Below are 27,909 nucleotides of genomic sequence, written 5' to 3'. Positions count from 1 at the left end.
TAAATTATCTTCTTGAATTACGCGAGAGATGATCAGTCGACTGCAGCATATGGCTACACACTGAGGTACTACCATCTATCGCAACGGTCCTGAAGCTTTCTCAGACCATTACCACTCATTGAGATCGAACATCGCCCAACATCCAAAAAAAAGCTCAGCTTCTTATTAAAATTTTCATAAATAATAAAAACTCTGTTTTTGTTTTTCAGTATATCGAAGGAGACAGTACATTTTTTTGACATTCAGACAATTGAGCGTCTTTTTGTAAGTTTTTTAAAATTAAAGCCACGAAATAATGGATCAGTAAGATGATTGGTACCGCCTATGTCGAACTATCTTTTTGATATTATCTGTTTCACGCACAGCAAAAGAAGTCAAAAAAGACTATAAAATTGTTGAGTGCGTTTTGTAAAATATACATGGTTTTCAAACATAAGGTTCCGGTATGTCTATAAAGGAAAAGCTTATATTCAATGCGAATTACCAGTTTTGACTTACAGGAATGAGACAATGAATTTTAATGTGGAATACAGAGAGCTGCTCACTCACCGAGAAATGAAGAGATGTATGATGAACAGTTATTAGGAGCGACGGGATAACAGACCAATCTATCAAGGTACAGTTATATATACAACCGATGACGGCAAGATAGATGTAGTCGGGACATTTGACCATGTGAATGGATGGTAGATGGACAGAGAAATATGTTTGCTGGATTCAAATAGGAAAGAAAAGATGGCGATGACAGCGTTATAAAACACCGTAATGCACACAAACGTTATGAGGAGAGCTTTGTCCAGCAATGAATGTCAAATCAGTAATGATGATGATGGTGATGACGATCTAATAAATACCAGAGCAACGAAATAATGTCTCATTCATCATGTTCTGTAAATCTCAATAAGAAGGAGAACTTTCAGGAACGTGGAACAAGTCAAGGCATACAGTTACAACAGAGAAGCTACTCTTACCAGCTTAAGACGTACAATGTCTTAACATAAAGCTGTCTCTATAATGACTACCACTATTTGTTCTAACACCAGCTAAATTTGACATAGTAAATTAGAAGGAAAACAAGCGTTATCTCACTCTGTTACATTAAATACCCGCTGTTCCTCTTTTACTCATAGCTTAAAATTTACTCGATTACTTCAACGCAACTAATTACCTACATCTGTAACAACAGTCCTGTTTACACTTCTTGTGGTGCAAGTTTGCAATAACCACAAAAAATGGTTCAAATGGCTCTGAGCACTATGGGACTCAACTGCTGTGGTCATCAGTCCCCTAGAACTTAGAACTACTTAAACCTAAGGACATCACACACAGCCATGCCCGAGGCAGGATTCGAACCTGCGCCCGTAGCACTCTCACGGTTCCGGACTGCGCGCCTAGAACAGCGAGACCACCGCGGCCGGCCAATAACCACAGCTACTTGCCATGTAGCGAATAGAATTGAATGTAGATAACGAGATAACTTGTAGAAGGAGTGAATAATGAGGTATATTTTTAATTTTCTTTTCGATTGTAAGGAAGTTCCAACATCTTGATTTGTGTGATATGGGAGTTTGCTGAATGACTTTACACAAAACTACGTAGCTCCATGGGCGTCGAACACAGACGTTCTAAATTAGAAACATCAGAGACCGTGAGAAATTCTGTGATCCTAGTCAGCTGTACAAAACTCACTTCGGCCACATACCTCCTCCGTGCAGCAATTCTGAGAAACGTTTGTATGTATCGGCAACTACACTCCTGGAAATGGAAAAAAGAACACATTGACACCGGTGTGTCAGACCCACCATACTTGCTCCGGACACTGCGAGAGGGCTGTACAAGCAATGATCACACGCACGGCACAGCGGACACACCAGGAACCGCGGTGTTGGCCGTCGAATGGCGCTAGCTGCGCAGCATTTGTGCACCGCCGCCGTCAGTGTCAGCCAGTTTGCCGTGGCATACGGAGCTCCATCGCAGTCTTTAACACTGGTAGCATGCCGCGACAGCGTGGACGTGAATCGTATGTGCAGTTGACGGACTTTGAGCGAGGGCGTATAGTGGGCATGCGGGAGGCCGGGTGGACGTACCGCCGAATTGCTCAACACGTGGGGCGTGAGGTCTCCACAGTACATCGATGTTGTCGCCAGTGGTCGGCGGAAGGTGCACGTGCCCGTCGACCTGGGACCGGACCGCAGCGACGCACGGATGCACGCCAAGACCGTAGGATCCTACGCAGTGCCGTAGGGGACCGCACCGCCACTTCCCAGCAAATTAGGGACACTGTTGCTCCTGGGGTATCGGCGAGGACCATTCGCAACCGTCTCCATGAAGCTGGGCTACGGTCCCGCACACCGTTAGGCCGTCTTCCGCTCACGCCCCAACATCGTGCAGTCCGCCTCCAATGGTGTCGCGACAGGCGTGAATGGAGGGACGAATGGAGACGTGTCGTCTTCAGCGATGAGAGTCGCTTCTGCCTTGGTGCCAATGATGATCGTATGCGTGTTTGGCGCCGTGCAGGTGAGCGCCACAATCAGGACTGCATACGACCGAGCCACACAGGGCCAACACCCGGCATCATGGTGTGGGGAGCGATCTCCTACACTGGCCGTACACCTCTGGTGATCGTCGAGGGGACACTGAATAGTGCACGGTACATCCAAACCGTCATCGAACCCATCGTTCTACCATTCCTAGACCGGCAAGGGAACTTGCTGTTCCAACAGAACAATGCACGTCCGCATGTAACCCGTGCCACCCAACGTGCTCTAGAAGGTGTAAGTCAACTACCCTGGCCAGCAAGATCTCCGGATCTGTCCCCCATTGAGTATGTTTGGGACTGGATGAAGCGTCGTCTCACGCGGTCTGCACGTCCAGCACGAACGCTGGTCCAACTGAGGCGCCAGGTGGAAATGGCATGGCAAGCCGTTCCACAGGACTACATCCAGCATCTCTACGATCGTCTCCATGGGAGAATAGCAGCCTGCATTGCTGCGAAAGGTGGATATACACTGTACTAGTGCCGACATTGTGCATGCTCTGTTGCCTGTGTCTATGTGCCTGTGGTTCTACCAGTGTGATCATGTGATGTATCTGACCCCAGGAATGTGTCAATAAAGTTTCCCCTTCCTGGGACAATGAATTAACGGTGTTCTTATTTCTATTTACAGGAGTGTAGCATTCTGAGCAAAGATACGACATCAGCTATTAATAACTGATACAACACATAAAGAGACTGAATTAAGTAAATTTTTTTCACACTGCCTTTGTAACGCGGCACCGATGTTTTGCCGGTCCGTCGCATGCTTGTTTGTGGGAGTGGTGCGCAGTCGGCATGCCGTTGGGACAGTTAGTCGTGTTGCCTGGCAACCAGCTATCAGGGCGGCCGGTAGATGTGAAGATGAAAAGTACAGCGAAATGAGGAAAAGAAAAGCAGGCCATGTGGCGTTCCTGTTTGCTAACCGGATCGCCCGTTTTATTTTTGTATTGCACTGCCTGCTATTGCTGATTCGGCAATCAAAGTATTGACGTGAAATTATTAGAACCAACAAATATTATCAACCTAGGGTGTGACATAAACTTGCGTCATTTGGAATTCGAACCCGGATCTGTAAGGTCTACTACTAACGTTAGTGTTATCACGCAGTCATTCGCACCCGACACCCATAGGTGGTCCAATGGAACATTAGCGCTTTTTCCAGTCGGAGACATTGTCTTACTGTTTCATTTAACAATCCCCAAACGCGACAGTTCATGTGCCTTTATACCACGCGAAGATAGTCGTTATTCAGGTTTCGGAGAAAAGATCGTATGCAGTTTAATCACACCACACACACATGGACAGTTTGTAGATGTGGATAAAAATATGCGTTAGAAACTTTTCTGACCGATGGTAGGGCAGCAGTCACCGATTAATCCGTTTATTCTCGGGAGGTACGTGTTAATTATACACGTAATCAATTAACATTTCGCCGGCCGGTGTGGCCTAGCGGTTTTGGCGCTTCAGTCCGGAACCGTGCTGCTGCTACGGCCGCAGGTTAGAATCCTGCCTCGGGAATGGGCGTGTGTGATGTCCTTAGGTTAGTTAGGTTTAAGTAGTTCTAAGTTCTAGGGGACTGATGACCTCAGATGTGAAGTCCCATAGTGCTCAGAGCCATTTGAACCATTTAAATTAACACATCAGTGTCTCATTCTTAGTCAGCAACATCCGTTGGCGGGCTCTGTTAATATATAAATAATTATTAAGTTTACTACGAACTATTACAACACGATAGTTTAATTTGGAAAAGCAATATTGCAAAGACAAACTTCAGTATGAATATGAGCAAGGTTTAGTCTTGTCCGCAGCTCGTGGTCGTGCGGTAGCGTTCTCGCTTCCCGCGCCCGGGTTCCCGGGTCCGATTCCCGGCGGGGTCAGGGATTTTCTCTGCCTAGTGATGACTGGGTGTTGTGTGATGTCCTTAGGTTACTTAGGTTTAAGTAGTTCTAAGTTCTAGAGGACTGAAGACCATAGATGTTAAGTCCCATAGTGTTCAGAGCCATTTGAACCATTTGGTTGAGTCTTGCCATTGACAGGAAGTATGTTACTTACGAACTCGATAAACCAAGTGTATAGTATCAACTGTTATGCTTTCACATTAAACTGAAGAACTGTAATATTCGTAAGAAGATACGTTTTACTTTTAGGAAATACTATCATATTTGGCGCAAAATAATGTTATCTCTGTTAATCATACCTTACGCACCTCCGATCGCCGCAAAGAAAACTCTTTCAGTTTACGAACCAGCAAAACAGAGGGAAGGAGATTACAGATCTGCTTGTTGCAAAAAGTCTCCTAAACTCAGTCTACCTGAGGCCGAAACAGCGTAGACACAAGTTTCTTAAAATATGTAAAATCAATAAATATTTTTTGTAAGTTTAGTGTGAAAATTACTTTTACAAGTGCTGTTACTTTCTTTGTTTATAATGAACAAAGAGAAAAATTTAGAAATGTTCTCAAACGTAGTATTGTGACATACGAGATACGAAGTTAGACCGATGTCCCAGCACCAAAGCCGGACTGAAAATAACCTGTAGGACGAGGGTCCCTAATCTGCAGGATGACAGCAGCTGTTCCGTTCCGTCAATAGCAGCATGCCTGAATCCGCATCGCCTGCCGCGATGGATCTTACACCTATCCTAATGCACTGTGGTGTGTTTCAGACTGAATTAATGTAGAGCTCTGTTAATTCAGAGACACATCTATGTGCTGGCGCTAATGTACGGCGTGGTAGGAGATTCAAAACATGCCAGACACAGGTAAGGATGTTTTATGCACTTCAAACGAATAAAGAACGAACTTCTACGTTATTGCAAGAATCGTCAGGGTGATATTATATCTAAGTCAGATTTTTTGTTCGAAAAACTGAAACCGTAAGTACAAGTTGAGAGTTGATGCCCTACTTAGTGACAGATTTTATTGACGAACATTGAACATTGTTTTACAAGTTCTAAGTTTTGACCTGATGACGGGAGTAAGAGTAACGAAGTTAGAAACAAAGTGATGTATTATGCGATCTAGACGATTTTATTCACAAAACGTAAGTACTCAGTTTTCTTAATAATGCTTTGCACTCTTGCAGACCTCATGTTTTCGTGTTTGTCAGTGCAGGATTACTCTATGTTCATAGTTTTTACGACAAGACCTTGTGCAGCGCCAATTGCAAGGTAAGATGGCCTCATGTTTCGCCATCGCTTCTTATTATTCGCATCCATCTCTCTCCCTCTCTCTCCCTCTCTATATCTATCTCTCTGTCCCTCTCCGTCAATCTATGACAACTTCCGAAATATCAGAAGATATTCATCTTGTAACTAGTTTCTATTACTATCTTTCGTTAACCACTGAAATCTACAACTAATTTAATGCACTCTTCCCGTTTGATATTAGGTCAACGTTTGTTTAACGATTTTTCGGAAAATCGCTAGCACAAGTGACTGGCATTCTCAAAGATTCCTCCAAGGTTAGTGGCTGACTGGAGTCGCGCCCGTGGCCGGAAGCCGTGTTGTACTCCCCGCGTTAACGTCCACGGTAGAGTTTCCCTGGTCTTTATTGCTTTAATTCCTGTATTTTTACTTGCAATGGTCGTTCGTTGCGGCAAGAAAATCTACCATATATCATTCTTGTGCCACGCTTTTGCCCAATGAATACTTTCTTTCTTAATGTTTGATTACTCCAGAAAATAATTCCTTATTGCATTAATGAATAAAAATGTGCATAGTATGTTAACTTTTTGATTAGGTTCCCTCCAAGACGCAATGGCGCGAAGTCCAGAAGTGGCTGAATTGGCGTGCTAGGTGTGAACGAACGATTTTTCAGTCGGCCAGACACGGTATCATTATATCTCGACAATGATGTTACATAGAGGTACGCAAACGGACAGTCAAAAAGTAGGAAAATAATAAAATTTGTAGCAAGACATCAAATTATCAGCCAAGGTAGTCATCCACACAGTTTTACATGTCCGCCACACGAATGTTGGTTTTATAGTTTGAGTAGACCAACTGAATTCAATTTTGTTGAAACAAGAGAAGAGGGAAATGACAGATTGACCTTGCCGACTTTCTTGAAACACCAAACACTTCGGGAACCTTGGTTATGGAAGCACCCACCATGTGAGCATCAATAATTTGCCCGCGTTTGAATTCCTTTTCGCCTGCTTCATTTACTGCATCTTTACATTTTCTCCTTTCATCAATTAAATCCGATATCTCTTCTGTTACCCAAGGGTTTCTACTAGCCCTCGTCTTTTTACCTACTTAATCCTCTACTGCCTTCACTATTTCATCTCTCAAAGCTACCCTTTCTTCTGCTACTGGATTTCTTTCCCCTGTTCTTGTCAATCGTTTCCTAATGCTCTCTCTGAAACTCTCAATAACTTCCAGGTCCCATCTCTTTAAATACGTATCTTTTTGCAGTTTCTTCAGTTTTAATTTACAGTTCATAACCAACAAATTGTGGTCAGAGTTCTCATCTGCCCCTGGAAATGTCTTACAATTTAAAACCTGGTTCCCAAATCACTGTCTTATCATTACATAATCTACCTGAAACCTTCCAGTGTCTCCAGGTCTCTTCCACGTATACAACCTTCTTTCATGATTCTTAAACCAAGTGATAGCTATGATAAAATTATGCTTTGTACAAAATTCTACCAAGCGGCTTCCTCTTTCGTTCCTTACCCCCAGCCCATATTCTCCTACTGATATTCCTTCTCTTCCTTTTCCTAATACCGAATTCCAGTCTCCAACGACTATTAAATTTTCGTCTGTCTTAACTATCCGAGTAATGTCTTTTATCGCATCATACAATTCTTCAATATCTTCATCATGTGCGGAGCTAGTTGGCATATTAACTTGTACTACTTTGGTAGGCTTCTGTTTCGTGTCTATCTTGGCTACAATAAAGCGTTCACTATGCTGTTAGTAGTAGCTTATCCACGTTCCTATTTTTTTCATTATTAAACCTGCTCCTGCATTACTCATATTTGATTTTGTATTTATAGCCCCATATTCACTTGGCCAGAAGTCATGTTCCTCCTGCCACCGAACTTGACTAATTCCCCCTATATCTAACTTTAACCTATCCATTTTCATTTTTAAATTTTCTAACCCGCCTGCCCTAGTAAGGGATCTGACATTCTACGCTCCGACCCGTAGAACACCTTTTTTTTCTCCTGATAACGATGTCTTCCTGAGTTGTCCCCGCCCGGAAATCCGAATGGGGGATTATTTTACCTCCGAAATATTTTACCCAGGAGGACGCCATCATCACTTAACCACACAGTAAAGCTGCATGTCCTCGGTAAAACTTACGGCTGTAGTTTCCACTTGCTTTCAACCGTTCGCAGTACCAGCTCAGCAAGGCCGTTTCGGTTGATGTTACAAGGCCAGATCAGGAACCACACGTTTGTCTGGCCTCTCAACAGATACCCCTCCATTGTGGTTGCACCTACGGTACGGCTATCTGTATCATTGAGGCACGCAAGCCTCCCTACCACCGGCAAGGTCCATGGTTCATTGGGAAAAGGGGGGGGGGGGGGGTGCTTTAGATATAACAGCCAAATATAAGTATTTTGAGGCAACTGAGGGGAACAACAAAATAAGTGGGACTCTCTGTCACTCGAGAATTAGACCACATTGGTAAGAAATTCGCAACCGTCCTCTAGCATGGTAGCCACGAGTCGCCTGTGATCTCCATCTACATCTGAACTCCCACAAGCCACCTTACTCGTCCAGACAGCCGTGCATGTTCAAGCACGAGCGGGGACGCGCGCCGACCTCAGATGGAATCCCTCCGCCGGGTTAACGAGAAGTGTCACTTTGCCAGCCACCCTGGATGTGGGTTTTAGGTGGTTTACCACGCCCGACTAGGTGAACAGCGAGTTACACGATTCGTAAATATTTAGAACACTTCCACACGCCTTCACATGAATCACGTTACACATCGACAGTTGGGGTACACACATTCTGTACCGTGAGGTAACGGGGTGGCGACAGGAAGGGAATTCGGCCATCCCTGAATTAAACTATGCCAAATCCTGTGCAGATTGTGGACAAAGGCGCAGGGAAAAGAAGAAGACTCTACAAGATGGTGTGTGGCGGAGGCTACCTCTAGGAGTGGTACCAGTAGTTTTATTCATGCGTAGATCACTTTTACAAGGAAACTGCTCTTACCTTTGTAAAAGTGGTCTACGGATGAATAAAACTACTAGTATTACTGCTAGAGGTAGCATCCGCCACACACCGTCTTGTGGAATCTCCTTCTTTTATGTGAACGGAAGAGGGATGACTGCTGTCAGATGCAGCGGGACATTAAGCGGAATCAGCGGCGACGAGCGAAAATGTGTACCGGTCTGGGATCCGAACCATTTAGTGGCCGAAATATGAGCAGGACGAAATTTTTTGAGAAACGTTTTGTATTGCCAATGTGTGAGGAATTGTGCTGCGAAGTCCGAGTGCCCGAAATTTTCTTCACCTTGTATACAACACCATCATTCAAAAACAGCCGAACAGAGCTTCCATCGTTATCCACTAGATCATTTATATATACTGTTAATAGTAATGGACCTGTAATACTCCATTGGGGTACATCCGAAGTCACTTTTTGACGATCTTTCCGTTGACGATGATATTCTGTGTTCTATTTGCTAAGAACTCTTCGATCCAATCACAGAACAGCTGCTCTGACATTTCATTAGCTCGTGTTTTCTTCAGTGGGTCACTGTGAGGAACGCGTTCTGGAACTCGAGGTACACGGCATCAGCCTGGGCGCCGATATCTACTGCCTTCTGATTTTCGTGGACGAACAGAACGAGCTGAGTTTCACATGATCGATGTTTGACGAAGCCATGTTGATTCCCACGGAAGAGATTTTTATGTCATACAACGTGAGCATAAAACGTGTTCCAAATTTTACAACAGACTGACGTTAGCGATGTAGGGGTAGGATAGTTTTGTGGGCCTGTTTGAGGACTCGCTTAAAAACGGGAATGACCCGCGCGTTATTCGAATCGCTTGGAACGCTTCGTTCCCTTTGCGAGCCTGTAGTAAATGCAGCTAGAGAAAGTTATTTCGAGTACTTTTTGTAGACTCTTAAGCGTACCCCATCTGGTCCACTCTGTTCCAGCGTAACGACAAGCACCGGCACGAAGATGAAGAACGCACGAGCAGAGAAGGCTGTGAGACGACGTCAGCCAATAGTTTGCTGACTAGGACCGCACCACGGCAGGAGCGGCCTCTACAGGAAGAGAATACAAGCGCAGCTCCTGCCAGCCTCGGCCGGACAGTAGAAGACGGACACTTGTAGACAAGGACTAGGAGAGAGCACTAGAAGAAAAATGGTTCAAATGGCTCGAGCACTATGCGACTAAACTTCTGAGGTCATCAGTCGCCTAGAACTTAGAACTAATTAAACCTAACTAGCCTAAGGACATCACACACATCCATGCCCGAGGCAGGATTCGAACCTGCGACCATAGCGGTCGCTCGGTTCCAGACTGTAGCGCCTAGAACCGCACGGCCACAACGGCCGGCCACTAGAAGAACTATTACTTGTGATCCATATACATTACTTGCATTGACATTCTATATAGCGAATGACACTGATTATTTGCATGTGGCCAATATCTTGCGACACGACATTGTAAACCAATATTACACTACTGACCATTAAAATTGCTACACCAACAAGAAATGCAGATGAGAAACGGGTATTCATTGGACACATATATTATGCTAGAACTGAGATGTGATTACATTTTCACGCAATTTGAGTGCGTAGATCCTGAGAAATTAGTACCCAGAACAATCACCTCTGGCCGTAATAACGGCCTTGATACGCCTGGGCATTGAGTCAAACAGAGCTTGGATGGCGTGTACAGGTACAGCTGCCCATGCAGCATCAACACGATACCACAGTTCATCAAGAGTAGTGACTGGCGTATTGTGACGAGCCAGTTGCTAGGCCACCATTGACCAGACGTTTTCAATTGGTGCGAGATCTGGAGAATGTGCAGGCCAGGGCTGCAGTCGAATATTTTCTGTGTCCAGAAAGGCCCATACAGGACTTGCAACATGAGGTCGTGCATTATCCTGCTGAAATGTAAGGTTTCGCAGGGATCGAATGAAGGGTTAATCCACGGGTCGTAATACATCTGAAATGTAATGTCCACTGTTCGAAGTGTCGTCAATGCGAACAAGAGGTGACCGAGACGCGTAACAAATGGCACCCCATACCATCACGCCGGATGATACGCCAGTATGGCGACGATGAATACACGCTTCCAATGTGCGTTCACCGCGATGTCGCCAAACACGGATGCGAGCATCATGATGTTGTAAACATAATCTGGATTCATCTGAAAAAATGATGTTTTGCCATTCGTGCACCTAGGTTCGTCGTTGAGTACACCATCGCAGGCAGTGTCAAGGGTAACCGCAGCCATGGTCTCCGAGCTGATAGTCCATGCTGCTGCAAACGTTGTCGAACTGTTCGTGCAGATGGTTGTTGTCTTGCAAACGTCAACATCTGTTGACTCAGGGATCGAGACGTGGCTGCACGAGCCGTTACAGCCATGTGGATAAGATGCTTGTCATCTCGAGTAATTGTGGTACGAGGCCGTTGGGATCCAGCACGGCGTTCCGTATTACCCTCCTGAACCCACCGATTCCATATTCTGCTAACAGTCATTGGATCTCGACCAACGCGAGCAGTAATGTCGCGATACGATAAACCGCAATCGCGATAGGCTACAATCCGACCTTTATCAAAGTCGGAAACGTGATGGTACGCATTTCTCCTCCTTACACGAGGCATCACAACAACGTTTTACCAGGCAACGCCGGTCAACTGCTGTTTGTATATGAGAAATCGGTTGGAAACTTTCCTCATGTCAGGACGTTGTAGGTGTCACCACCGGCGCCAACCTTGTGTGAACGCTCTGAAAAGCTAATCATTTGCATGTCACAGCATATTCTTCCTGACGGTTAAATTTCGCGTCTGTAGCACGCCATCTTCGTGGTGTAACATTTTAATGGCCAGTAGTGTAAGTATTGTCAGTCTACTTTATTGTAATAAACACCATTAACATGATTTGCTTGAATTGTTGTATAGCTGTCCGAAGCAGCATCCTACAAGAAACGAGTGGGCAGGACCCCAGACATTCCCCTTTCATCTGTTAAGCACATTTCATTCGAGCACTTTTTGGAGACCCTTATAGGTATCCCATCAGGTCCACCCTCTTTTCCCCTGTTAAGCTCACTATCTAGCAGTGTCTTGTTTCAATATGTATCATTTTGAGGTTCGAGCGACAGGTAACAGGACGAACCACAGTGAGCTATTCCTCAATGAAGCAATTTTGCAAAAAGGAATTTAATATTTAGGCCTTCTCCCTGCTATCCTCCGTTCAAATGTCTTTGTGGTCAGTGAGTGTTTGGCCAGATGGCTTTGATCCATTTACAGATTTAAAATAACACCAAAAGTTTGAGCTTTCGCAGTGGCTATCGATTCCAGAGATATCTGCGAGCAATGTTATCAGCAACTAGGAGTCTCTCTGACCCAGAGAAAACTTCAGCCTCGCCCGTTAGCGGTAGCTGCAGCGGAAAAGACAGAGAATGAAAGTCTCCGTAGATTACTCCGCCTCGATAGCTGAATGGTCAGCAGGGACGGTAGCTCAACGTCTTCGTTCAGAGGGTTAGCACCCCTCTGTAATAAAAAATAAATTTAAAAAAACCTGAGTGAATGGCTCAATAAGGAGCTTCAACGGGCGTCAGGGGGCGTCCTCCACGAACGATTGCAACGAACTGTAACGAACAAAATGAGATTAAAAAAAAAAAAAAAAGCGATGAATGTCTGTTTGCGGGCGCCATAAGCGATGATGAAAAATTCTGTTTTAATTGTCTATCGATCCTCTCAATTTTGAGTCGATTGCACGCCATGAACTTTAGGAGTGGTTTTATCAAAAATGGCGGGTTACTGAGCCTAAATATCTCAGAGTCTTTCATTTTAGATCGTACACAAGCGACCTACCAGAGATGCGCTAGTGACGGGAGCAACCGAAAGAAAACAATGAATTCAGTCGGTTATTGGAAAACAACCGACTCATTCGGTTGTAGCTTTACGTTTCGGTTGAGTTATTCATTCATTTGTTTCGAGTGAAATCAGTCTGTGGGACCAACCGAATGAAAACAATCGACGCATTCGGTTTAGAGGGGAAACTTTAGACTGTTTCCCCATTGTTGAATCAAATTGTTGACTGTATTCTCTTAATGCCTGTCGACACTGTGTTGTTCGTTCCGATATTTGCTTTTTATTGAGTGCCAATAAATAGTTTTCTCTTCACTTTTTTTGTTCGTCTTTATGAATACGCCTTTTCTTAATATATCAGAATGGCGAAACGATCAGTGGAGTGGGAATGGAAAATATCGTATGACTGCATGAAATTTGACCTTCAACACAAATTGAGTGCAATATATAGTATCTGCAAGGATGAAAGGTATGAAGAAACTGAGTTAAATTAAAGAAATTAAAAGAAAATTAACGAATGATGACAAATATTTCTCGCAAGAAAATGCTTATGGCAAATGACAGTACAATTACGCGTACAAAGCAAGTGATTGTCACCAAACAAATAAAAAAGTAGCATTTTATATCCTGCTGTTTTGGTCAATCAGTTCTTAAAACCAGTCGGCTGTCCCATCTCTAAGATGAGCCGTGTCTGTGACCCTCCTCTTGTGAATAACGGCCGCGGGCGCCGTGTGCGATCCAACACACACCTCAGCTCCGTCCCCGTCCATGAGTCAGCGCTACAGCAGCCGTGATGACATCACCAGCCCGCTGCCGACATCGCCTGAGGGAAGACGTCACGTCACGCATATTTTTCCGCCGGCTCGCTACTGACGCCAATACGCTTCGCCGGCCGAGGCCAGCCTACGTCAGGGAGGGCATTGCCCATACTCACACAAGGGAAACTCCCCAACGCACCACCCTCGGATTAAGTGGTAAGAGAGCCCAGAGGACATCCCGTCAAAAACTCAACAGAGATCAAGCATGAAAACAGGAAGAAGGTGTACTGAAATGTGAAAAAAAAAGCAAAATAGAAACAGTGAATGGCCCACGAATATAGAGCAACACTACCCAGCAACGGCGTCTTTAGTAAGTGGTTATGGTGTTGGACTGACCGAGGGCGCCGACACGGTAGCTCAGCGTGTTCGGTCACAGGGTTAGGTGCCCTCTGTAATAATAATAATATAAAAAAACTGAGTTAGCGGATCAACAATGAACTTGAACGGGTGTCATGGGACTTCCGCCCAGAACAAATGCAACGAACAATACCGTGCAAAATGAGATTTAAAAAAGGGGGGGGGGGCGAGCCATGTTCAAAGCTCCAGGCTGGCAACTTTTTAATTTTTTTCACAACATTATGAACTGTCCGTCCGGTCATAGAAATTTTTGTCTTGACAGTTTTCATACTATACACGGTTATAGAATATGTGGTCAGAATACGTTACAGTCGTGAGCAAATGTGACGAACAGTGGGAGCAGGCGGGATACCACATAGCGTCTCACAGAAATGTGAAAAAAAAAGAAAAACTAATAAACGCGTGTGAACTGTGTTACAACAAAGGAATTCAAGAGTCAAGACTTCCAAAACAGAACACAACTTCAAAAACGATAAAAACATATGTTTCGATAGAGCACAGAGAAACTGTGTGATTGTGAAACTGTTGCCCCCGTTTGTTGCAGCTTATGTGACAAACTATTATGTTTTCATCATTTCCCTGAGAGAGATCACATTCACATTCATACGAACACCTATATCGGGCAAGGAGGCGTATCTCTCTCACTTACTAGTCATACAGATTAGTTGCGTCGATAAGAGAGTTCTATCATATGACACACGTACCGTCATTAATGCCGTGTATGACACCAGACGTGTTTTCCAGTAGAGGATTCGATTGGTTTGTCGCCTTGTCATCAAACGTTTGCTGTTCCCGTTAGATATCCACTTCCTTTCGGATGTTAATAGAGTAGTTGTGCAGAATCAACTGTCGTTATAGATCCCTACCTTACACTTCGCTATGACAAACGGATGTTACATCATGACACAGACACAAATTTGAATAACGCGAACAGTGAGAAAAAAAAAGCATGAGGGAGATTTGAACACAGCTCGCTCGCTTGGCAGTCCAACACCATAACCATTTTTTTTTTTGCGATTTGTTGGTTATTGTTCGTTGTATTCGGTCTTAGCGGACGTCACATGATATCCGTTGAAGTTCGTTGTTGATCCTTTGACTCAAAAATTAAATAAAAAAATGGTTCAAATGGCTCTAAGCACTATGGGACATAACTGCTGAGGTCATCAGTCCCCTAATTAAACCTAACTAACCTAAGGACATCACACACATCCGTGCCCGAGGCAGGATTCGAACCTGCGACCGTAGCACCTAGAATCGCTCGGCCACTCCGGCCGGCGATCCCTTCACTCAGTTTATTATTATTATTATTATTTTTTATTATTACAGAGACTAGCCAACTCTCTGACCGAACACACTGAGCTACCATGCCGGCTGCCATTTAACTACGAATCCACATGTCTTCCGGGCCATTATATTGCAATTGTTGTTCATTGATCGTTCACTGTTTCTATTTTGCTTTTTTTCCCACACTTCAGTACACCTTTTTCCTGTTTTCATGCTTGATCTGTGTACAGTTTTTGGCGGGCTATCCACGGGGCTCTCTTACCACTCACTGAATCTGAGGGGGTGCGTTGGGGAGTTTCCCTTGTCAGCACCGTCTTCGCTGCTGTAACTTGTTATTAAATAAAGCGGTAACTGAACCAGTACTGTTTCCATGACGGATCGGCGCCTGCCACCAACCACCAAACGACAACAGACATGCCCATGGAGGCGAGCTCCGTGGATACTACCACAGTCAGGCTCACCATCCACCACAACGGTCACTCAGTCCGGTCGCAACACGTCCAGGAGTATGTAACTGGTGCTTCCTTCTCGCTTATTCTCATCTCTCGCTTATTCTCATCCCTGCATTTATCTTCATTCCATACTCCTCACCCACTCTTGCAATACTCTTCAACGTCTGCTTTGGCTTCTCTTCTGATTCTGTCAGCACTGCTTGACCATCCGCTTATTTTGCTTTCTTCATCCTTTCCTCTCCAATTAAAATGCCTCTAACGTTTCCTATGGCCTTGCGTATCAGTTGTTCTCCATACATATCGGACATCTTCGGTGTCAGTGAGCATCTTTACCTTTCACCCTTTTCAGTGCTACTCTCTTCCGTCTCCTTTACAAGGATAGCAATAACAACAAAACTGTGTTATTCAAGGTCAAATCCATTGAAGATGCCATAATGTAATAGGGGAAACGCGTATGGAACATCAATAAATACTGGCAGAAGTAAGGCTGTGAGGACGGTCCGTGCGTAGTGCTTGGGCAGCTCAGATGGTAGAGCACTTGCCCGCGAAAGACAAAGATCACGACTTCGAGTCTCGGTCCGGCACACAGTTTTAATCTGCCAGGAAGTTTCATATCCGGGCACTCTCTGCTGCAGAGTGAAAATCTCAATGTAGGATCAGTAAATATAAATTGCAATAGAAAAATGGCGTTTCAATTTATAAAATGAATATTTATGTACTTGCTGTGTGAAATAGCCACACCAACCAACTTGTTACTGTTTTTGTTTTGTTTAATGACGGTTAAGGCCGGAACGCGTCATACGGAATGACTAACAAATTAAGTTTTGACTGATCCTGTGTGTAAGCGCTAAGAATGAACGCCGACATCTAAGGATCATCCATCCGATTCCGTAACAGCACCATAGTTTATTACGTAATTAAGCTTTAGATTGATAGACGATTTCATATTTCGAACGAGAAATAATATTTACGAACCGCCGAACAAATAAAATTCCCGTTTTTGTAGATTAAGAAGTAACTAAGCAACGAATATGGTTAGATCTGCTATTTCTAACGTTTTTTCCCCCTATATTCATTTAGGTCTCGCTCAGTGCACATCACACGTCACGCTTTAAGTTCATTCGCTTCCTCGTTTTTGTTTTCATTCCTACCATAGCCAAAAGCTGCTTTCACCTCTGCAAGTTGCAGCATATGAAGTCAGTATCATTAACGCTTTCTCCAATAATAATGGATATTCACCACCAACGTTCCTTAGAAAGTTGCCACTTTTGTTTTATTAAAATAGTTTCCACAGTGCAGCATTTGCAGAGTAAAGTGTACTTGTGCTCGAATGTGACTATATAAAAAGGTTCTATTCATCGGAAATTGTGTTAGAACCCTGGCAACTGTTTGTCGGTTTTCGAAATCAGGAAAACGATTATTGATGGCAATTATTGCTGACAACAAGTGCTAGCTGCTATTAAATAAAAGAGTAACAATGCCCTGGAATTCTTTTTGTAAACGATTTGTTTTCAGAACGAAGCATTCAGTGTGTCCGAAACTGAAAGTGTTCGATCGGTGGCTATTACCAATTTTGACTTATGGCAGTGAGCCATGTCTACATCTACATGGATACTCTGCAAATCTCATTTAAGTGCCTGTCAGAGGGTGACATGGGCTTTTAATATGAAACTCAATCAAAAACTCGGGACTGGCATTGCTAAGAAAACAGCGGAAAGATGCGTTTTGCGAAATACTATGAGAGACTCGAAAACAAACAAATCGTGCAGGGAACACATTAAAGTGAAAGATGTAATCAAAATAAACAGAAAAAAAATTGGAAATTTGTGGTAAGTTCCTATGGGACCAAACTGCTGAAGTCATCGCTTCCTGGGCTTACACACTACTAAATCTAACTTAAACTAACTTAGGCCAAGGACACCACGCACACCGAAGCCCGAAGGAGGGCTTGAACTTCCTACGGGGGGAGCTGCGTGAACCGTGGCAAGGCGCCTGATATCGAACGGCTACAATGCGCGGCAAAATCAACTGAGATGGCAGTATACATAGACAGACGAATGGATGGAAGTGTCCAAGAGAATTTCTCTGATGGATTCCAAGAGAGAAGGAAAAACCGAGACGACGTCTTTTTAGAAGGTGGATAGACGAAACTAGAAAACATGTACAGAAAACTATCGCTTAAGATCCCAGAGCTTTTTAAAATGAATGTTAAATGACTGATGATAACGACGACGATGGCGATGATGGTGGCGGTGATGATGATGATGATGATGATGATGATGATAATGATGACAATGATGATGATGGTAGTGATGATGATGGTGGTAGTGGTGGTGGTGGTGACGACGCTGTCGATGGCGGTGATGTCCTAATCAATATTTATAAAAATAAATTAGATTAATACATAATTGATCCCTTCTCTTTTTACTGCTAAGGAAATTCATTTTAGCCCCCAAAGGATATTGTCCCCAGGTAGGTGAGCACTCTTCTGCAGCTTAAGTTGATGCAGCTGGGTGATGTCTTCGACAATCGCCCGCGGTGTGAAGTTTGTTTATCGACAGCCCTCTAAGATTATGGACCTTTTAGCGTCTGTAACGGATGATCTTGGCTTGCGTAAGCCGGATGTCTAGCGTATTCCAAGCAATTGTGGCGCGTCATACGCTGGGCTGACCATAATAACTGTGGAACGTTGGTGTATACAAGGTGTTGAGAAAAAAGAGTCACATATTCCTACAGGAAGTTATACTGATCGAAAATAGAAGAAAAGTTCCTATAATGATATGTCCGAAAACCAATACCTGTTGAGATATGGAATGTTTTACTTGTGTGGAATAATAGTACTTGCTGAGAAGGCAGAATTCACAAGAGATGGCGTAGTAAATTACCACAAAACGCACGTATGGGCAGATGCAAATACTCGAGCTATCACGGAGGTGAGGCATCACGATCACTTTAGTAACAATGTATGGACAGGAATTGTCGGTGACAGGCTCACAGTGCTATACACTTTACCAGACAGATTAACATGGGCTCTGTATCACCGACTTCTGCGCGACCAATCACCAGCGCTATTGGATAACGTTACCCTTGCAGGAAGACGACGCCTATGGTTTACGCACGACGGCATACCACCCCATTTTCTATAGATCGTGCGTCACTACCTCACCGCAACGTTTCGTAGGCGATGGATTGGTCAATTATGGTTCAAATGGCTCTGAGCACTATGGGACTTAACATCTGAGGTCATCAGTCCCCTAGAACTTAGAACTACTTAAACCTAACTAACCTAAGGACATCACACACATCCATGCCCGAGGCAGGATTCGAACCTGCGACTGTAGCGGTCGCGCGGTTCTGAACTGAAGCGCCTAGAACCGCTCAGCCACACCGGCCGGCCTTGGTCGATTAGAGCCGTTGGATTTCTAGCTGTGGTGACATTTCAAGGCATCCAACCCACGGACAACATGCAGAAGTTATAGAAGCGTGCAATCCGAATGAAGGCAGGTGGGTTGGAAAGAGTGTGTAGTTCACTGTGAAGAAGTCTTGAAGGACGTGTCAGGATGCGTGATAACCACACGTAGCACTGCCTATAGTACTTACTTCTACGTACCAGACAGATGGGAATGAGAGGATAGGTTGGCTCACATCTCGACAGAGGTCATTTTCAGGAATGTGATTATAATAAATTTCCTCTACTTTTGACCAACACTGCTTCCCGTCGGAATATATGTCCGTCACGAAACAGCGTGGCAGTCTAGCAGATTTGCTATTGCAGAGCATTGCCTTGATACTAGTCATCCTATGGAATATAACAACACAGAGATTCTGGCATGCACTTCCAGCTACTGGGATAGTGTTATTAAGGAGATTATATTAGCAAGTGGCCTTAGAAACACAGACGACGGTCTTTGCTCAAATTCTGCTTGGAATCCAGCCTTATTCTTGGTCAAACAACAGAGGAACAGACTAAATGTTAGATGTCCACCCGATGTTCCTCTTTTTATTTTACTTGGCGATAATTCCGGGCCCGCATCTCGTGGTTATGCGGTAGCGATCTCGCTTCCCACGCCCGGGTTCCCGGGTTCGATTCCCGGCGGGGTCAGGGATTTTATCTGCCTCTTGATGGCTGGGTGTTGTGTGATGTCCTTAGGTTAGTTAGGTTTAAGTAGTTCTAAGTTCTAGGGGACTGATGACCACAGATGTTAAGTCCCATAGTGCTCAGAGCCATTTGAGCCATTTTTTTTTTAATTACGGCTAGTACGGAGTCCTCTGAACTCAAGATCTGGCAGATTCTATTTTGTTTAGCTTTGTGGCCGGAGGCCCTCTCTGTAGCTACAGTCATCAGTTTCCCAAGGGAGGGAATTCGTGTGCACCACCTGTCTACGAACTGTGTAAACCTTGTCCTGTGTGTGACCATATTTTAACTGTTTGTGTATATGAGTTGGAAAGTGGGGACGAGTCCAGCATTAACCTAAACGAGCGTGGAAAAGCGCGCAAAAACAATTCTCAGGCCGATCAGAGCACTAGCAGACACGATATTGCTGGTTTGTATAACCTGGTTTTCTCGAAAGTTAGCACGCTTCGCGTTACGCTGTTCGATAGAACCACTCGCTTACTCGTTGGTAATTAATACTCACTATCTATAACTTTTGGATTCCGTCATATTCGTTGGTCTTCATTGTGTAGTGGTGCTAATTATTTACAGTGTGTGTTCGTTTTGTCTTATACCGGGTGAACAAAAAGTCAGTATAAATTTGAAAACTAAATAAACCACGGAGTAATGTAGATAGAGAGGTAAAAATTGACACACATGCTTAGAATGACATGGGGTTTTATGAGAACAAAAAAAATTAAAAAACCGAAGTATTGGTAGACGCGTGAAAGATCTCTTGCGCGCGTCGTTTGGTGATGATCGTGTGCTCAGCCGCCACTTTCGTCATGCTTGGCCTCCCACGTCCCCAGACCTCAGTACGAGTGAGTATTGGCTTTGGAGTTACCTGATGTCGCAAGTGTATCGTGATCGATCGACCTCTCTAGGGAAGCTGAAAGACAACATCCGACGCCAATGCCTCACCATAGCTCCGGACATGCTTTACAGTGCTGTTCACAACATTATTCCTCGACTACAGCTATTGTTGAGGAATGATGGTGGACATATTGAGCATTTCCTGTAAAGAACATCATCTTTGATTTGTCTTACTTTGTTATGCTAATTATTGCTATTCTGATCAGATGAAGCGCCATCTGTCTGACATTTTTTGAACTTTTGTAGTTTTTTGGTTCTCATAAAACCCCATGTCATTCCAAGCATGTGTGTCAATTTGTACCTCTCTATCTACATTATTCCGTGATTTATTCAGTTTTCAAATTTATACTGACTTCTTGATCACCCGGTATATTTGCAATATTACGACTGTCAGTTGGGAAACCCCTTCTAGAAAGCGTTTAAATTTGCTTGCACAGCGCTCTCTCACTGCAGTCTCAATTGCCACACGAAGTTATTTCGTCCCGTGTGAAGAACGTTGGGGCTGCGCTCAGCTATTTAAGGAATTTGCTGTCAGTCCAGTCGAGAATTTTACTGAATATGAATGTGGGTGCAAATGAGAGAGGGACGAGAGGCAAATGGCGAGGTGTGTGGGGTTTGTAACGGCTGGCCGGGGAAGCGCGCGCCGCCGCACTTCCTGCCGGCTTCCGGAGCGGACGGGCTGAATGCGTTTCCGGCCCGCGGCCTTGGCGCACCCGCACAGTGCACTGCTACATTTCGCTACCGCAGCTTCAGCAGCCCAGCAGCCAGCTGCTCCTCTTCTTCACAGTCACTCCGTCCCCCTTGCTGTGCCTATGCCATCCACATATACATCTACATCAGAAGTTCCCAAACTGGTGGGCGCCCCCCCTAGGGGGTGGGGGGGCGTGATGATGATGCAAGGGGGGGTGCGGGTGGAGATAGCGGTATAAACCTAATATTTCTTTTTAATATCGATATTTTAATAAAAATGAATGTGTAGGTATTAATGATAGATTATGGTGCTAAATGCAATCGCTTGGCGTCCCACTTCCCGCAATCCTATCTCAATATCTAAAATAGTATACTGGTGAAGAAATGGTGTGCAGCAAGGGAATGTAATCAAGGTAAGGAAGTTGTTTTATTCATATTTTTTAAAGTTCTGTGTAGTCTGCAAAATTATTTCGTAAATATTATTTTTGATTTTTTTGTCTGGTTCTGAGAACTGGGCGTTTGTCACCGTTTGATAACTGTCGTCGTTGACATAAATGCCAACCTATGCGCTATGACAATGTGGAGCGCTATAGGCGTACAAATCAGTGATGTTCGTTAACACCGTAACTGAGCGACTATTTTTGATAATGACTGACAGTAATAAGCTACACTCAACTTAAAATAATGACCAGCATCCACTAATCCGCAAAGGTCGCAAATATTTTTCCTTGTTTGCCAAGGACTTTACTTTAGGAGTGGCTTATAATCACTAGACTAGACTGATGACGTAATAACTGCGACTCGATACATTAACAGCCCACCATGTTACATGACGTCACCATCAAAAATTTTTCAATAGTTTCTTGATAATTAATAAAAAGGGGGGGGGGCACCGAAGTTTTCTTTTCGGCAGACGGGGAGCGTGACAAACAAAGTTTGAGAACCTCTGATCTACATCTACTTTCCGCAAGTCACCTTTCGGTGTCTGGCGGGAAGTTCGCTCCCACTCCCCCCCCCCCCCCTCCCCCCACCCTTTCCTGTTACTATTCGCGAATTGTAGGCCGGGAGAATGGCTATAGGAAAGCTTGTACTCCCTTAAGGAAAAGGATTAAAAATTCAGAAATACCTGTGTATAATGTCTGAAACGAATAACTGAGAGAATAACGGACAACATTTAAAATAGAAACCGCATAATTAGTTGATGTATGAGAAGAATTTGTTATTGATAGAGCAGCCAAAGAGTAAATGAAACCAGTCAGGTAGCCAATATGTTTCATAATCACTTCCTTGAAGCAGCTTAGAAGATTGGCATGGACAGTTCAAGGGATAAAGGAGTAGGTCTGATAATGAATAAGAAAGCAGGTAAGCTACTGTGAACAGGATAGTGAGCCAAAACAGACAGAAAGCCAATAGCCACCACAGCTGAACAAGTTTAAATGCCAACTGGCTCCGCAAATGATGAAGATATTGAAGAAATGTATGATGAGATGAAAGAATTTATTCAGATGGTTAAGGGAGACGAAAATTTAATTGTGATTCGATCGTAGGAAAAGAATGAGTACGAAAAATAGTAGGTGAATGTGGACTAGGGGAATGCTACGAAAGCCGGCCTCAGTGGCCGTGCGGTTCTAGGCGCTACAGTCTAGAGACGAGCGACCGCTACGGTCGCAGGTTCGACTCCTGCCTCGGGCATGGATGTGTGATGTCCTTAGGTTGGTTAGGTTTAAGTAGTTCTAACTTCTAGGGGACTGATGACCATAGATGTTAAGTCATATAGTGCTCAGAGCCATTTGAACCATTTTTTTGCTAACTATGCATATCAGTAGTTAGTGACTTCAGTAGTTAGAATCTTTTATTTAGCTGGCAGTATTGGTGCTCGCTGTATTGCAGTAGTTCGAGTAATGAAGATTTTTGTGAGGTAAGTGATTCATGAAAGGTATATGGTTTTGTTAGCCAGGGCCATTCTTTTGTAGGGGTTATTAAAAGTCAGACTGCGTTGCGCGAAAAACATTTTGTGTCAGTTTAGTGATGATCAGAATAAGTAAAGAGGGAAATGTTTGAGTACGTTCAGTTTTGCTCAGCTGTTTGAAAATCAAATAACGTAAGGAGTTTACCAGCACAGTAATTCACTAATTTTTCTAAGGGGAAGTTGCAAAACGTGGACGATAAACAGTTCAGACAAAAAGAGAATGGAAGCTTTTGAAATGTGAGGCTACAGAAGAATGTTGAAGGTTAGATGGGTATATATTGCAACTAATGAAGAGGTACTAAATATAACTGGAGAGAAAAGATAATTGTGGCACAAATTGATTAAAAGAAGAGATCGGTTGATACGACACGTTCTGAGACATCAAGGGATCACCAGTTTAGTATTGGAGGGAAGTTTGGAGGGTAAAGATTGTAGAGGGAATCCAGGAGATGAAAACAGTAAGCAGATTCAGATTGCAGTAGTTACTCTGAGGTGAAGAGGCTCGCATGGGGTAGAGCGGCATAGAGAGCTGCATCAAACCAGTCTTCGGACTCAAGACAACAACAGCAACAACAACACATACTGTTAAGAGAAAACAGTGAGACTAAATGCCGTTTGCTGGCACGAGACGCAGTACGAAAATTTCTGAACACATTTTCCGAAAACATGAGCAGCTAATTCGGCAAACGACACGCACTGTAAATATTTTAGATCTTGTAGATAAAAACGGGCCTCATCTTATCAACAGTTCCAGTGTGGAGGTAGGAATTAGTGATCACGATGTCATTACGGCTACTGACGTTAATAAATCCATCAAGTAGGTTAGGAGCGTTTTTATGCTGGAAAGACCATAAACTGTTGTAAGCCTCCTAGCTGAACAATGAATGTATGTCATTTAACTCCGATATGACGGGCGCAGAGGAATTACGGGCAAAGTTTAAACTGATTGTAAATCGCACTGTGGAGAAGTAGGTGCCTAGTAAGTGCATTAAGAACGAAAAAGACATGTCTTGATTTAATAACAATATTCAGAAAATGCTTAGGGGTCAGAGATTGTTTCTCTCTCGGTTCAAAAAAGATGGATGGAAATGTAGACATGCAAAATTTATTAGACATTCGTGCATCTATAAAAAGACTGATGTGTGACAACAACTTCTACCGTCAAACATTAGCGACAGATCTAGCCAAGTATCCGAGACAATTCTGGCAACACGCAAAATCAGTAAGTGGGCCGAAGGACCCTATCCAGTCACTAGTCGACCACTGCGGTGTGGCATTAGAGGACTGCAAAAACAAAGATGAAGTTTTAAATTTCGCGTTTTAAAAATCAGTCAGTTAGGAGGATGTAAATGTGGTGAGTCTGGTAAACTGAAAATCGGTTAACGAACTAAATTAAAACTGTAGAACATCCATAATTTTGTGTTTTTCAGTTATAATTATGAAGTTTTTCTGCAACGAAGTGACGGAAGAATAAGTTAACATAAACGTTACGACAGAAATGCTATATCTGATGACTAGTGCTGAGATTTTTGCATACTTGCGAGTTTTGCATATAAATGTTTATATAAGAGATAAGTGCACATTTAACTAATTTATGCATATATTTTAATTTTTCAGCAATGATTTTTGAAATACAAATATTTCACGATGGTACTTTAAGAAGAAGAGAACGACCCGCGTAAATTTCTCTTTTATTGCTCAGTTTGCATAGAAGGACCGTTATCTATTATGTTTCTAAATTCATAGAAGGGCTTCGAAATATGGGAACATAATTATTGATATAGTATAGAGATATACTTGATAAAATTTACTTGATATAGTATATAGAGAAAATTTTTCTTGATATAGTATAAAAATATGCCCCTCAACAGTTTAACATAAACTAAATAGCGTTCCGTAATCATACGGCAAATCTTTGAAGTTCAGTGCGGCTGTCGCATCATAACACTCGATGCGGTTTGTATTATATTACAAACGAAGCCGTCTGCCGCAACGATAATGTTTACAAGGTTTAAAAAGTACCATATTCAGAACTTTTAAATATGTAACGACTGTACTGTTACTTGTAATTTCTGAAGTGTGAGCAGGAGGAGACCGAATATTACAATATCGGAGGAAAAGAATAAGGCTTACTTGTTTCGACAGTGGTGTGATAAAATCCTGCTCTAATAACAAATGGAAATACAGTACTTTGTCAAAGAAACGTAAGTTTTACTTTTGTATTTTCTGCATATTTTAAAAATCAATGAGATTTTTGTCACAGGTGGCCTGCGACAAAAAATTCCAGATTATACCATCTTTGGAAGCAGCTGCTAATAGAAATGCAGTTAATAAAAATGCCCCCAAATTCCAAACATCCTTACCAGCCGCATTTTCTGCAAGCAGAAGTGGAAATGATGACAATGATTATTTTTCTAAAGATATGTGCAAAGCGTTAGTTTCAGCCAAAATTCCTTTGAATAAGATCAGAATTTCTAACGTTCTTCGTCAGATATTCCGAACGAAAAGTCCCTGATGAATCAACAATAAAGAAAAACTGCCATGACAAAGTTTATGAAGAGGTGAGTTTAAAAACTTATTTAATGAAACTAGTTTGTGGGTCAGCTACACCCATCACCCACTACCTTGTACTTTATAAAAAAATATGACGATTATTTAAAACTTTTAAATGTATTATACAAAAATACTGTAAAATGGAAACATAAAATTATGTATGGTCTGCTGTACAACGCAATTTGTTTTCGTTTAGTTTACGATCAAGAAACATATTTTTAAACGTTTTTTAAACTTGTTTCCCCCTAAATTCAATAAAATAATTCTTTGAGAGGTAATACAAGAAATAAGAGACGATATCGGCGACTCAAACTTGTGGTTATCTACAGACAGAACAGCCGACTCGTGTGGGGGATTTATTGCCAACGGCGTAGTGGGAAAAATGACAGAATCTGAACCAGAACCACTACACCTGACTGCCTCCACGGTACTGGAAGAAACAGACCATTCGACGACTGCTAGGGTCGTTCGTGAAGCATTACGTGTTTTGTGGCCTGCTAAATAAAATGAGGAAAAACTTTTGGTGATGGCCACAGATGCAGTAGCATACGTGATTTAAGGCTGCTAAAGCTACTCAGGAATTTTACCCTAAAGCAGTTCATATAACCTGCTTATCACACGCTCTTCACCAGTTTGCAGAGAAAATTCGAGCGAATTTTGTAGGAGTAAATGCCTTAATTTCCTTTGTGGAAAAGGTCTGATGAAGGTGCCATAAGAATGAAATTATTTACTGATATGGTGCAAGACAATCGTTTACCCCTAGAGCCAATACCCACGAGATGGGGAGCATGGATTCTGTACTATAGTGATATTTGTAAGATATGAAAAGAGTTCTCGACGTGATGGGCAAAACTGAAGCGGAAAGTATCCCTGATGCAGTTAGTGCTTGCAATAGGAAGAGTGCAGAGTAAATCTGTGTTTATTAAGACCTATTTTAGTAAACTCGCAACTGCAGCCGCACGTTTGGAACAGAAAGGGATGCCCTGCAGATATACGAAACAGCTGTCACTGGAGACAGACCAGGATAAATCAGAAAATTTCTTCGTAACAAAATTGAGAAAACTGAGTCAAGGAATCCAAGTTTAATATTTTTTCGGGATGTGGATCAAGTGCTTCAAGGAGAATCTGAAAAACAACTTAATACTTATTCTGCAAGTAACTTCGCTTTTTTTGAGTATTGTCCTGTGACTTCATGTGACGTAGAGAGATCTTTTCTTTATACAAAAACATTTTAAGTGACAGAAGGAAATCGTTTCTTCCTGAAAACTGTCTGAAATATTTGATAGTTTATTGCAATAAAAATAACTAATGCTAAAATACGAGGGTGGTTTGAAAACTTCTCGAAATCACCAGGAGACGTCAGCGCTAGCGTAACGAGTTGTTCACGTGATATACAGACTGCTGCCTGTAAACACATGCCGTGTCAGTGCTCTTGGAAGAGAGCTGTGGCGGTGACCTTGCTCTGTTGTTGTTCCCACGTAGTGATTGGTGAACATGGAAAAAATCGAGGTTCGAACAGTGATTAAGTACTTCCTAAAGAAAGGTATGAAAGCAAAGGACATTCATGCCGATTTCCAGAATACACTGGGGGACTCTCCTCCTTCATATTCGACTGTTGCCAAGTGGACAAATGAATTTAAATTTGGTTGAGAGAGCTTAGATGGTGATCCGCGCAGTGTTCGGCCAAGATGGTCACTACTCCAGAAATGATTGCCAAGTGCACAAAATGGTCATGGAGGATCGCCGATTGAAAGTGCATGAAACTGCTCACGCTTGCCAGATGTCATCGGAAAGGGTATATCACATTTTAACTGAAGAATTAGAAATGAAAAAATTATGTTTGAGATAGGTGCCGCGACTCTTGACGCTGGATCGAAAACGCATGCGAATGGACATATCGGAACAATGTTTGGCCTATTTTATGAGAAACTAACAAGATTTTTTGCGTCGGTTTGTGACCACATTTGAAATTAGGGTGCACTGCTATACCCCAGAGACAAAACAACAGTCAAAGCAGTGGAAACATGCTGATTCTCCGCTACCATAGAAAGCAAAACAATTCCTTCGGCGGGAAAAGTCATGGTATCAGTGTCCTGGGATGCGAAGGGGATTCTGTTTGTACTTTATCTCCCCACTGGGTAAACAATTAATAGAGAATACTATGCTAACCTCCTGGACAAATTTCAACAAAAGATACTCGAAA

The 27,909-nt window shown here is 43.0% G+C and overlaps 1 protein-coding gene across 2 annotated transcripts in view; it reads right to left on the bottom strand.

Moving 5' to 3' along the window:
- LOC126299294 (uncharacterized) overlaps positions 1-27,909 on the bottom strand; it is a 483,067-nt gene that overhangs the window by 427,411 nt on the left and 27,747 nt on the right. The gene's annotated exons all lie outside the window — the stretch shown is intronic.

Source organism: Schistocerca gregaria, chromosome X (genome assembly GCF_023897955.1).
Source record: "Schistocerca gregaria isolate iqSchGreg1 chromosome X, iqSchGreg1.2, whole genome shotgun sequence".
In the NCBI taxonomy this organism is placed as follows: Eukaryota; Metazoa; Arthropoda; class Insecta; order Orthoptera; family Acrididae; genus Schistocerca; species Schistocerca gregaria.
Note: the sequence above shows the minus strand (reverse complement) of the source record. Positions and strands in the feature narration are given on the sequence as shown.